Source organism: Sander vitreus, chromosome 24 (assembly GCF_031162955.1).
Source record: "Sander vitreus isolate 19-12246 chromosome 24, sanVit1, whole genome shotgun sequence".
Classification (NCBI taxonomy): Eukaryota; Metazoa; Chordata; class Actinopteri; order Perciformes; family Percidae; genus Sander; species Sander vitreus.
The window spans coordinates 12,071,503-12,085,548 of record NC_135878.1 but is presented as its reverse complement, the minus strand read 5'-3'; the positions used below and the strand labels follow the sequence as shown (position 1 = coordinate 12,085,548).

The window sequence follows — 14,046 nt, the reverse complement described above, 5'->3', positions numbered from 1 at the left end:
ACACTCAAATATTTACATCACAAACATGAAATGAATGTCATGCTAAGAAGCTAACCTTTTTGGACCACTTTCAGTTGTTAATGGCTTTAACAGGGCTAAGAGTCTGAAGCCAAGCCAGCTGTGACGCTGTACATTGGTGCTTTGGGCTAAATGCTAGCATGAGACCAGCAATGTGCTAACAACATGCTGATATGTAGCAGGTAATGTTGACAATGTTAGCATGCTAATATTTGCTAATTAGCAATAAACACAAAGTGCAGCTGATAGGAATGTTATTATTTTTGCAGATATATAGTGATGGCGCTAGATGAAAAGTCAGGGGATCACTTGACTTACTACAATTCATCCTGATTCACCAAATGTCATATCAGTCCATCCAGTTGAGACATTTCAATCTGAACCAAAAGTGTCGACCTTCTGGTGGTGCTAGAGAAATTTAAGAAAAATGTTAAGGATCGTTATAGTCAGTAGGATTTATGCTCTGTGAACCGCCAGTGTCTATATGAAGTTGTGTGCCAATCCATCCAAAAGATGTTGCGATATTAACACTGGATAAGTGAAAATGTGTGACCTGCTTCTGGCTCTAGATAAAAAGTCAGGTGGATTACTAAAAGCATTACATTTCATTTTCAAATGACCCTGGATGTGAATAAAGTTTGGTTCCTGACCAGGATGGCTGCTATTATCGACGCAGAGATAAAAGCGAAGAAGGTGGGGTGTGCCCATCAAACCCTGTAAGTACAGGTATACTCTAAGACAAAAGCAGCATACAAAGGAATTAACCCTGAATTTGGCAATCTTCCAAAGATTTAATGATGCATTGTTTAGACCAACAGAGTTTCAGACAAAAGGACGTACTTACCAGCCACATACTGTATGATAACATTAGACTTATCTTCCCCTATAGTAATAGTCCCATAATATTAAAAATGTACTTCCTAAATGGACTCATTGTTGGTCTGTTGCTGCTTCAGATGAAAATAGACACAGACGGGGCACCCTCTGGCTCACCCAGTGGGAGTGTGCGCCCCATGCGGGCTGGGTCCTTTGCAGCGGCGTGGGTTCGAGTCCAACCTGCTGCCCTTTGCCGCATGTCATCCCCCATCTCTCTCTCCCTTTCCTGTCTATGTTGCTGTCTAATAAAAAGGGAAAAAGCCCCAAAAAATAATCTTTAAAAAAGAAAATAGACACAGACTGACTTCAAATCGGTTTATTTCAAACAGTTTTTGAAAAACAGACCCAGGACACAGTACTTCTGGTAACTTTTAAAATCATGCTGCAAATATCACAAATGATAATGAAAAAGGATAGTATTTTGTTCAATCACGTACTTGTTACATTTTGGTCAGTGTGGGAGAAACTGCATTTTACTGAATAACTAGGCAAATTGACAGTTGTATTACGAATATGTATCGGATTCTTGAAATGACGTGTGCAAAAAGTGACAAATTTCAGTTCTGAGACCAAATTCATACCTTTTTTGTTGCCTTTTGTTACTCAGTGAAAAATGTTATTTTGTAATTTAACCAATCAAGCCAGTAGAGCAAGTAAATGATCAGAGAACACCTGTTTAAAGGTTGTAAATAGGACTCCGTTCTTTGATACTCCGTAGGGACACAATTTAGTTAATACTTATTAAGTATTGAGGTACCCAGCCCTCTGAATATCTGTGTTTATGAGGATGGTAAACTTTCAAGGCAACATTTCTATGTGACCATATATGGGGAAAATTAATGGAGACAGCCACTGTTTAGCTGCTGGTCATTTACCATTTGGTGTGTACAAAAAGTCCTACAGAAAGGATGACCGTGAATTGTACAGTTGTGTTCAAAATAATAGCAGTCCAACATCACTAACCTCATAAATCAAATTTTTTTTGTAGAAGTGATATTTCTACATGGCAAATAATTTACTAGTAAGTGTTGTAGAGTCATAGAAAACCAACAGACCCAACAGTCATGACATGCATGCTGCTCATTCTGTGTAATTGAATCTGTAATTGAAAGGGGCATGTTCAAAATAATAGCAGTGTTGTGTTCAATTAGTGAGGTGATGGATTCTGTGAAGAAATAAGTGTCAATTATGGCCCATATTTAAGGAAGGAAGGAAGCAAATGTTGTGCATACTGGTTATAGTGCATTTCACACTGAAATACTCAGCAAAATGGGTCGTTCCAGACATTGCTCTGAGGAACAGCGTTGATAAAACAGCGTTGATAAAAAAGTTGATTGGAGAGGGGAAAACGTATAAAGAAGTGCAGAAAATGATAGGCTGCTCAGCTAAAATGATTTAAAATGCCTTGAAATGGCATCCAAAGCCTGAACGACGTGGGAAAAAACGGTCAACTACCATTCGAATGGATCGAAGAATAGCCAAAATGGCAAAGGCTCAACCAATGATCAGCTCCAGGAAAATCAAAAAAGACTTAAAAGTTACCTGTGAGTACTGTCAGGATCAGAAGAAGGCTATGTGAAGCAAAGCTATCAGCTAGAAGCCCCCGCAAAGTCCCATTGCTGAAAGAAAGACATGAACTGAACAAGTTGAAATTTGCCAAAGGACACATTGACTGCCCAAAGGAGAAATGGGGCAACATTCTGTAGACTGATGAGAGCAAAATTGTTCTTTTTGGGTCTAGGGGCCGCAGACAGTTTGTCCGACGACCCCCATGCACTGAATTCAAGCCACAGTACACTGTGAAGACAGTAAAGCATGGTGGTGCAAAAATCATGTTATGGGGATGTTTCTCATACTGTGGTGTTGGGCCTATTTATCGCATACCAGGGATCATGGATCAGATTCAATACATCAAAATACTTGAAGAGGTCATGTTGTCTTATGCTGAAGAGGAAATGCCTTTGAAATGGGTCTTTCAACAAGACAATGACCCAAAACACACCAGTAAGGGAGCAAAGTCTTGGTTCCAGATGAACAAGATTGATGTTATGGAGTGGCCAGCCCAATCCCCAGACCTCAATCCCATAGAAAACTTGCGGGGTGACATCAAAAATGCTGTTTCTGAGGAAAAACCCAGTAATGCAGAGGAATTGTGGAATGTAGTTCAATCGTCCTGGGCTGGAATACCTGTTCACAGGTGCCAGAAGTTGGTTGACTCCATGCAACACATATGTGAAGCAGTTCTCAGAAATAATGGTTATGCAACTAAATATTAGTGTAGTGTACAGTAAATGTTTGAGTTTGTAAAGAAAAATGCAACAGCCTAATATTCCTTTTTCTTCGCTTTCTGTAAAGGTATAACACAAACTTGATCAATTTTGGTCATGTTTTGATTTGGAATTGAATGTATTATTCTGAACACAACTGTATGTCCTGAACATTCCAAAGACTGGCAGTCTGACTGGTAGTGCAAAGCCAAGATCTACTCATTGTCTACTCTGAGTGTTCGAACCTGGTTCGACATATTACTGAGCCGTTGCTTGATTTTACGCTGGGAAGATTCATACTGGCTTGTCAGCTTTCGATATTTAACCATCATGACATCCAAACTGGCTTCAATCTGGTTGACTTTGTCCTCTAAGTCTTTGGCGTCAGTAGCATTGACCAGTGCCTCATCAATGAGATTATCTTTCATCAGGATGGCCTTTCCCTTCTCCTCCAGTATACTTTTAGCATCAGGATACTCAGTGAGTGCCTCCATCAGATCATCTTTGGACAGTGCAAACAGATCAGAGTAGCCCACACTTCGGATGTTGGCTGTTCTTCGGTTTCCTGCCTTACTGCCCTTGATACCGAGGATGCTAATTTCTCCAAAGTATGCCCCATCACTTAGGACCACAAACTGGGTAACCCCATCATCTGCTACCACAGCCAGCTTGCCTGCTTTGATGATATACATTTCCCTTCCAATGTCCCCCTTCTTACAGATGTAGTCGCCAGGACTGAAAACTTGAGGCTGAAGTTTAAGGACCAACTCAACAAGCAAACCTGCTTCACAGTCTTGAAAGATGCGCACTTTTCTTAGAGTCTCCAGATGTACATTGATGGCTATCTCAGCCTTTAGCTTGTCTGGCAGGTTCTTCAGTACCAGCTTCTCATCACAGGTTTTCTCCTCTGTCCACAGGTAGTCAAACCACTTCACCACCCTAATCTCCAGGTCTTTGGTGACCTTCCGAAACTGCATGTATTGCTTTATTGAGTCAATCTTAGCCTGGAACTCTACACGTGCAGCACTCATGTTGGAAATCATGGCTCCAACATTGCCTACAATTGTAGCAAAGATCAGAACCCCAGTGAGGAAGTCAGCTACCACAAAAAAATATTCAATGTCTCGGACTGGGGGTGGTGTCTCACCGATAGTAGTCAGGGTAAGAGTGGACCAGTAAAAGCAGTAAATGTACTGCCTGGCCAGGCGAGAAAACTCAGGTTTCTTTAAGTCTGGATATACCCAGGTGTCTGAGCCAAAGCCAAGCATCTTGGAGACGGCAAAGAAAAGGCAAGCATTCCAGTGGATAATGATGATAATGTAAAGTACAAGATTAGCAATTCGAAAGATGTTGGGATAATTTGTTCGAGTTTCAGTCCGGTCAAAGAACTCAAAAAGACGGCCAAACCTAAAGAGACGGTTGAATCTCCACTCTGGGTTGTCAACTCCAATTATGAGAAATATAAAATCTGTGGGAATAATTGCTATAATGTCTAATTTGAACTGGAGTGTCTTCACATACTTTTCTTTCAGGATCTTCTCATCCCTTACAAGAAGACCTTGCTCCAGAAAACCTGTTGACACATTTAGACACATTAGAATTAGTAAGATTATTAGAATTATCATATACTCAATGCTTCTTTAATCTTCACACATTCAGCCAAGTTCCTGGCACTCACCTGTCCTGGCTCTCACAAAGGTGTCAATGTAGTAGAGGACATCGGAAGTGTAATCCAAAGCCATCCACAGCTTTACATTTATATACTGCAGGTCATTAAAACAAGACCTAAAGGGAAGCAAAACCATGATAAAGACCTCTAAAAACAGTAAGGTAAAGAGGAAATCCTAAATGCCATGAATTCAGACCTGGCCACTAGGAAGATAAGGTTGTAGAACACTGGGATGGATATTATGCTCAGCCAGTAATAGTACATATCTGTGGCAGGGTCCATGATCCACACCTCCTTTCTGAGTGAGAAAAGGGATTTTTTGTTTTGTTAAAAAGCATGTTTATACTCAGCAAAATAAGGTACTTACAAAGGTTGTTGGTACATTGTATCTTAATACTATCTATTTAAAAATGATAAATCAAGTAGAAAGTTGCATCCATAGAAAATTGTATGTGGTACTCACGGTTCTTCCTTTTTAGCATCTTTCTTGTCATCTTTCTTGTCATCCTTTTTAGGTTCCTCTTTCTTGGCATCTTTTTTACTGTAAATGTCAGAAACAGGCAGGCGAGGTAAATATTTTGAAACTTGTCATTCAGTAGTGTCAGAGAGCCTGAGGGGGGCGCTGTGACACAGTACAGTCATGGAAATGTAGACCAGGGGTCATCAACATTTTTCCAAGGGCCAGAATTTCTGTAAGCAGACACTCTGGGGGCCAGACTTTCAAATAAAGAAAATAAAATGGATTATACCTAATACGCCTGTCACTTTCTTACTAAATTAATACTATATTTTTTACATGTATTAGTGTGAACAGACTCCTAAATAACATGGAAAAGCCACAATGATAACTAGGCTACTTAACTAGAAAATGATCTTAGACTATGAGGCAGTTCATTGAAGAGTGATGGTTAAAGTCTTTGATTACGGAAAGGTTGTTGTAGTATGCAGTGTCCTGATTGGTGGAAAACACTTAAGGTAAAAATGTCACTGTCAAAGAGCCTGAAGCGAAAAGTTGACGTGGAAAACCGCAGCTTTAATGAAGAATGGACTGATAAGTAGGCTATGCGTTCGTTTTGCCGACTTTCAGTAATGCTAAACACGCATGTACTGCCCAAGGACACTTCAACATGTAGACTGCAGGGGCCAGGGATTGAACCACCAACCTTTCAATTGTAGATGATCCCTTTGCCATAGCTACCCCTTCCCCCAAGGGCTTTCTCCAGAGCCACAGAAGACATACAACTGTTTTATTACTAGTAAACTGAGCTCAAAAATCCTTTAGTTTAAATTGTCATGCACATATTGATACAACCGAATAAGAATGTAACTTCATTTGAATTTGAATGCACTGGTTTTACTGGTTAGGGTTACCCTTTTTAAGCTTGAATTACAGTTGCAGGCCCACTGATGGCAAGGTCAGTCTGACCGACACTTCGGTCTAGAGTGAGAAATAATCAACTACTGAACAGATTGCCATGACATTTGCTGACCATGAACCCTGACCGTTTTAGGGACCCTTTGACCTTTACGCTGTTACCACTATGATGTCATGAAGCTCATAGTTAGCTTATAGTTAGGGCTGGCCCAGGTTTGCCTTGGACCATCTCTTAGTTATGCTGCTATAGTTTTAGACTGCCGGAGGACTTCCTATGACACACTGAGCACCTCTCTCCTCCTCCCTCTTTTTCATTTGTGTGCATTCATGTCCCTTTACTAACTTGGCTCCAGGGAGCTTCTTCCCCAGAGTCCATGCTTTCTCACCTCGCAGATTCCCTTTGGGGTGGCACCTGAATAGTTTTTGCAGCTGGTGCCGTGGTCCTGCTCGACTCCCTCCTACACCCTGCACTGCTACTACTATTATTTCTAGTCATAGTTCTATTATCTTTATTGTTACTATAATTGCCACTGTTCATTGTACCAACTGCTGTAATCATTATGAATCATATTTATCTATATCTGTATGTGTGTGTCTGTGTCCCAACCGGCAGCGGCAGATGGTAGCCTACCAAGAGTTTGGTTCTGCCTGAGGTTTCTGCCTGTTAAAAGGAAGTTTTTCTTCACCACTGTTGCACTAAATGCTTGCTCTTGGGGGCAGTTGTTGGGTTTCTGTAAATTATAGAGTGTGGACTAGACCTACTCTATCTGTAAAGAGTCCTGAGTTAACTTCCGTTATGATTCGACAATAAAATTGAACTGAATTTAATTTTACAATTTTCATTTGACCAACTTTTACCTTTTTGGTCCATAACAATGTCTCAAAATCTCATGGTTGGACTATTTTCCTTTTTTTGTGTATTTTTCCAATCAAAGAACAAAGAACACTTTGATATGACAGTCATATTTTATGGAATTGAATTGGCTCTAATCTCTTTACATAGTGTACACATATACTGCAGCAGTTGGTACACAATCTCAATTTAAATGTAATCAATTAGTGTGATTAAGGGCATGTAAGAGGATTCATATATCATCTTACCCATCATTGTTGTTGCAGTTGTTCATGTTTTGTGCAGCCAGGGCAAGCTTACCATCACTGGAAGAGAAACAAATGATTGCATATATTTGCGACCAAGACATATAGTAACTCAACTCAGAAGAATGTAAAAAAAGGTTTACATCAGTCTAAAGTATCTGCCAGCAATCATGAAGGTAATACACAAGCAACACACCAGAGTGGGCTGGAGAACCTAAACTGACATAAAACAACCACTGCACTGCACCGCAGGCAGGAAATATTCTGATGTTTTGCTTGCTAGTCATAAATTACACCTGATATTTTTTCAACAAATTAAATAAGCTATGAAAAATCACATCACACTAAAAAGTAAAATAAGGTTTATTTCCAAAGCACAATTAAACAAAGCTTAAGCTGACCAAAGTGCTGCAGAAAAAACACTAATTTGCTGTATAAAAAAAACATTAAAAGAAAACAGAAAGAGAACATACCAACAGAAACAACAATTCAGAAACTCTGAATTGTACTGAATTATAGACATGATAACAGATTGAGGGATTGGTGTGCTAAAAAGGCAGATGAATAAAAATGTGTCTTTAGCCTAGATTTGCCAATTAAGAGAGGCCAGCACTGGGGTGATATGCTCACAATTTTTAAGTACCAGTCAACATCCTTGCAGCTGCATTTTGGACCATCTGTAGGCGAGTTAATGGAGACTGGGGAAAGCCTAAATAAAGGGAGTTGCAATAGTCCAGTCTGGATGTAATGAAGGCGTGAATTACTTTTTCCATATAATTGGCTTGAGTTTGGAAATGGTTCTTAACTAATAGTAACTATTTAACAACAGAACTGATTTATTTGACAAGACTCAGAATCAAAAGAATCAAATATGACACCAAGGTTTTTGCATGTGACTTTAGACTTTACATATAGGGTGAGGTGTCCTAGCTTACTGGTGAGATAACTTCTGGACTTAGAGGGACCAAAGGTAATTACTTCAGTTCTTTTATAGTTTAGCTGACGCAAGTTATTTGCCATCCAACCTTTAATATCTTTGAGACAGTCCAGGAGAGGCTGTAGGTAGTCCCTAGTTTTTAGCGGGAGATAGAGCTGCGTGAATTCTCAGCGTAGAAGAGACAGGAGATGTATTTTCTAATAATGTTTCCAAGAGGTAGCATGTACAGGCAGAATAGAAGTGGACCCAGGATGGGACCCTTAGGGACACCATAGGTGTCAAGGACAGTTTAGGAGGAAAACTGACATAATTCTACTGAGAATGTCTTGATTAAATTATGATTTAAACCTGTTCAATGTTGTACCCTTAATGCCAACCCACTGTTCAAGATGTGTCATAAGGATGTCATGGTCCACAGTATTTAATGCTGCACTAAGATCTAATAAAACCAGAATGTCAGCAGAGAGTAAAAGATTTGTCCCTTCTAACAGACCTGTTTCAGTGTTGTGGAGGGTTTTAAAACCTGATTGAAAAGGGGGTCAAGGATGTCAATAGTGTCAATAGTGTTCAGGAGTGGTGACAGGACATTTTTTTAAATAAATGGCAATTTTGAGATGGGTCGAAAGTTATGTATTTGACATTAAGGTTATGATGAACAATTGCATGTTTAAAACCTGCAGGGGCATGCCAGTGGCTAAGCAGGAATTTGTGATAGTTTGAATACTAGGGCCAATTATATTAAATGTATCCTTTATGATATGTGAGGGCACAACATCATGGGGGCAAGTAGTAGATTTCAATTGCATAACAATGTCCCTCAACGTAGACAAAGAAACCAGTTAAAATTGATTAAATGTAGATAGGCCCCCTAAACAGTGGTGCCGGGTGTCAGGGAGAGGACAGAACTGAGATCTAATGGGCTCAATTGTTTTGTTAAAAAACTTCAGGAACTTCTCACAGATGTCTGTGGATTCTTCAACAGTGTGGCATTCAAGGAGGGGCTTCTCTGAATTGCCTTTACTGAGGCTTCTGACATGGTTTAATTCCTTATACATTTCCTTACACTTAGGATCAAGGCAATACCAAAGTTAAAGAGCATCAATCCAGTGCCACAGTGTGCCAAAATAATCCCAGGCTCAGCTCAGGTACAGTACAATAGTTGTTCAGTGGAAAAGCAATATGTTATGCAGGAAATGTGAATGCATGGCCACAAAAGTACAGAAATCACTTTAAAATACTTTGCTCTTGCTGTCTCAGGGTACAGCAGGTTGTTGAAATGAAGCCTTAATATGCTTGCTCTCTCCATCCTTTCCTATCTGTCAAAACTAATGTCACTTGCTATGTTCTTGTGTGTTATATACTACATGCAACCTTGTGACACTTGTGTCAGGGGTAACATGGCTTGGATTGCCCTCATTTGTACATCACTTTGGACAGAAGAGGTGCCATATACATGTGAATGTAAACAGGCTTGCCAGTAGGGCTGCATGATATTTTGTTTCATCGTCGACATCGCGATGTGCGCATGTGCGATAGTCACATCGCAGGACGTTGCGATGTCGACGCTACAACTTCTTTGCTGCTTGATAAAAAAGTAAACTTTCACCGTTCTCCTTTTCCATGATTGTTACCGGCCGACCCTTCCTCTTTAAGACAGGTGGTCGTGTGACGTAACGTTAGTCCGACGGGGGGAAAGTGTGTAGAAAAGTACTGTAAGCCTGCAGCTGCTGCTGACACAGTGATGCACATGCTTTTCCATGGGTATTGAAGCTACAATAGTCAGTGTTTTATGTTTGCTGCAAAGACAAACTAAATCACCTGATTAATGCAACGTAACCGCGACATCTCCTGGCCATTTTTCACCGCAGAAAGCTGCTACCAGCCAGGCTAAAGCTAACATAGTTAGCCTAAAGAAACAAGGTGTCTGTCCCAACTAACGTTATGGTTTGGAGCTGCGACGCTGGAAACGTAACACTAATCTACAACAGCAGTCTGTTTCTAATATAACGTCATTTACACTGATTTAAGTGCTCTTATGTGAATACAATGGTGTCATGTCAGTCAACCAGTGCATTTCTTCCTAATTTCCCTCTCCAAAATCACTTCAGAAGAGTAATCACAGCCTTACTTGCTTTGGTTTTTGTAAAGCATTAAAGTTCAACAAAGACTGGTTCACATAAGAACATTTCCTTTTTCATTTTTATTTTCTTTGTAGATGCACTCCCCTACAAAATCACCACAGTAGTTGAGAATGATTTAGTATTTCTAAATAGGGCTATTTATGTCCTCTAAAAATTAGTCTTTTTTTTCCATATCGCAATATATATATCGCAGGGGGAAAAAAATATTGCAATGTAAGTTTTTTCCAATATCGTGCAGGCCTACTTGCCAGGTTTAGAAAATGATGTCTGGAACCAAGACAAATAAGTGTCTTTAGTTACATCAATAGGTCGTGCACCAAGGCACTCTATAAACATTTCATTCAATGTCATTCAATATAAAAATGTTCTTTTTCAGCTTTAGCTAAATCTAATGGTGACTACAATAACAGGCTGGGTGTAAAACCTTAATGTGTTTTGTATAATGACTGAATTTTGTGTGTGAGTATGGAATGAAAGATGGCACTAAAGTCTTGGTCAGATCCTCCAGCAGTGTGGTCCTGGACTGAGATGTGCTTGCAAGTGTACAGCTCACCTGCTCCTGCTCCTCGTGTTGTTCTCTGTCCTCTGGCTGCTGAGGCTGGACTCTGCAGGCCCAACACTGCTCCTCCCAAAGTGCATCATGTGTGTCAGCCTTGGGAAAGAGATATAAATCACCTACATTCTTTTATCAGCACATACACACAAACACATGGTAGGAAAAAGTGGGCGGAATAACATCTGTAAATCATGCATCAGGGATTTATTTTAAATAAATGACATTTGAGTTGGTAGGTTGTATCAATTTAATATCAGTTCACATCACTATGTACATTATCTCTTCATTAGAGAGACTCACCTGGACAGCAGTCCTGTCCCCTCTAAAGATGTTTGATCCTGGGTGTTCATCAGCCTGGAGACATGGAGCAGAAATGTTTGATGAGCTTATCACAATGTCAAACACAACAAAAAACACAGGTGTTTAGCATGGGAATGTGTGTTAGACCAGTGCCAATCAGAAGGTTTGGGTCCATGGTTTAATTATTTAGAAGGAAAAATGTCTTTGTCTACTGGATGTCTACTAAAATGCTACAGACGTCAACATTTTTCAGAAGGCTTTGCTAGTCATTTGCACTTTTCCTGAAAGGCACATGAAAGAGACATGAAGGTGCTTAACAGAGTGTTGCCCTTTTTCAGAGGGCTCAAAATGAGTTCTAGATTGATAGAGACTTAGAGACAAAAGATAGTTGTAGAGCTTTCTGTTTTAGGTCGTGTTATGCCCACATCATGTATTGTCCCGATTAAGTTGTGTTTAAGCAAATTACTAAAACAATATACAGTACATATTACTCCATCGATTACGTATACCTGCGCTTTGCCTCTGAAGTCTCTACACTATGCTCTGTGCCATACGTTGCGGTTTAACCGCTAAACATGTATAGGTGGCTTTAATGACAGAGAAAACTTCAGTGGTTAAGACGTCTCCCTGAGACGAATAAGTTGAGGTGCACTGGACAGCGTTCCTTTGGGGTTTTTTGGTTGACCAATAGTGTGTGTCCATTGTCAGCATCATTTCAGCGCTTCCTATTCATTTCTATGGGAGCAGCCGTGCAATGCATTCTGGTAGCGTCGCAGGGACTTTGGAGAAGCGGGGCGCCGAGTCACCGGCTCATTTGCGTAAAGTTGAATCCAGCCAACTTTATGCAAATGAGGAGCGGCCGGCTCAAAAGCAGACGAAAATCTTTTAAACTGTCCTTAAACCCAGAATTTTAACCATGACCTTGCTTCAGGCTTACTACTGGAAACTAAAAAACGAAAATAAATAGAATTCAGACTGTGGACAGGTATTTAAAGCCATGTAAAAGGGTTTGTTCATAGATTGTATATTACCATTTGTACAGTCTATGGTTTTGTTGCATGTCCTCAGTATTACCCTACAAATAGGTACACACACACACACACACACACACACACACACACACACACACACACACACACACTTTCCTTCGTTGCCTAAATGGCAGAGTACATACAGTAGGGCCTACATGTGAAAACACAAGGATATTGAACAACATTGCTTATTTGAGACAATCACATAGCGACCGTAATCATAATTAGCCAGGAATGGTTTCATTTACTTCTCAAAGTACTTTCCTAGGCCTGTACTACGAAGCAAGATTTGGCGTTAACGAGGTCACTTCAGGTTCAACCCAGGGTTTTGTGTATCACGACGGTGGATCACTTGTTACCGGGTTAAATCGCTGTGGTAACTTATGCTGAACACCTAACCTGGTTATGTTGGAGATTAGAGATCAACCTGTGTAAAAGCACCGGCTACTGACCAATCAATACTCGATTGATAACGGCGTCACCGTTCTTAGAAGATCCGATAGAGCTTGGTGCGCAGAGAGAGAGAGAGAGAGAGAGAGAGAGAGAGAGAGAGAGAGAGAGAGAGAGAGAGATCATAAACGTTAAAACATTTAGAGACCGATAACCCCGTTAACATTCCTGATAGGTATTTTATTTTCAACGGAGGAATTACGTATAGGCTATTTGTCGGCTTGTTGAGCCGTGTGTTGCCAATGCGCACATCGGTTTGAATTAATATTGAATTAAATATGTGGCTCTGGTAAATGTTTGACGTTCATATAAAAGAGGCGGTGTTTGCACAGCACGACCAATCGCAAACATCTACCAGAGCCGCATATTTTACATAAGAAGAGCAAACTATAATTCTACATAAATATGAAGAACATGGACACAGTTTTGCAGGCAAAACGCAATACAATCGCTGCTTCCTAAAACAGGAAGGAAAGCCGGCAAAACAATAGCCGTCGCTGTAGATGCGTCAATCACAACGCTTATCAATATCACTTCCCCATCAGTCAGGCACAAGATCTGACCATAATTACACTTGTCCTTTCCATAAACTGCCGTTGCTTAGCCTATTATTTCAGTTACAACCCTGGCATCCATCCATCCATCCATCTTCGTCCGCTTATCCGGTATCGGGTCGCGGGGGTAGCAGCTCCAGCAGGGGACCCCAAACTTCCCTTTCCCGAGCCACATTAACCAGCTCCGACTGGGAGATCCCGAGGCGTTCCCAGGCCAGGTTGGAGATATAATCCCTCCACCTAGTCCTGGGTCTTCCCCGAGGCCTCCTCCCAGCTGGACGTGCCTGGAACACCTCCCTAGGGAGGTGCCCAGGGGGCATCCTTACCAGATGCGCGAACCACCTCAACTGGCTCCTTTCGACGCGAAGGAGCAGCGGCTCTACTCCGAGCTCCTCACGGATAACTGAGCTTCTCACCCCATCTCTAAGGGAGACGCCAGCAACCCTCCTGAGGAAACCCATTTCGGCCGCTTGTACCCTGGATCTTGTTCTTTCGGTCATGACCCAGCCTTCATGACCATAGGTGAGGGTAGGAACAAAAACTGACCGGTAGATTGTAGAGCCTTCTGGCTCAGCTCTCTTTTCGTCACAACGGTGCGATAAATTGAATGTAATACCGCACCCGCTGTGCCGATTCTCCGACCAATCTCCCGCTCCATAGTCCCCTCACTCGCGAACAAGACCCCAAGGTACTTAAACTCCTTCACTTGGGGTAAGGACTCATTCCCTACCTGGAGAAGGCACTCCATTGGTTTCCTGCTGAGGACCATGGCCT

The 14,046-nt window shown here is 41.1% G+C and overlaps 1 pseudogene across 1 annotated transcript; it reads right to left on the bottom strand.

The window, feature by feature from the left end:
- Window positions 1–2,598: 2,598 nt before the first annotated feature.
- On the bottom strand, window positions 2,599–11,023 carry LOC144512763 (cyclic nucleotide-gated channel alpha-3-like; annotated as a pseudogene). Its single transcript, XR_013501034.1, has 6 exons — window positions 10,935–11,023; window positions 7,307–7,363; window positions 5,290–5,371; window positions 5,027–5,175; window positions 4,840–4,946; window positions 2,599–4,734 (listed from the first exon to the last, which is right to left on the bottom strand). The product of XR_013501034.1 is annotated as a cyclic nucleotide-gated channel alpha-3-like (transcript).
- Window positions 11,024–14,046: the final 3,023 nt, after the last annotated feature.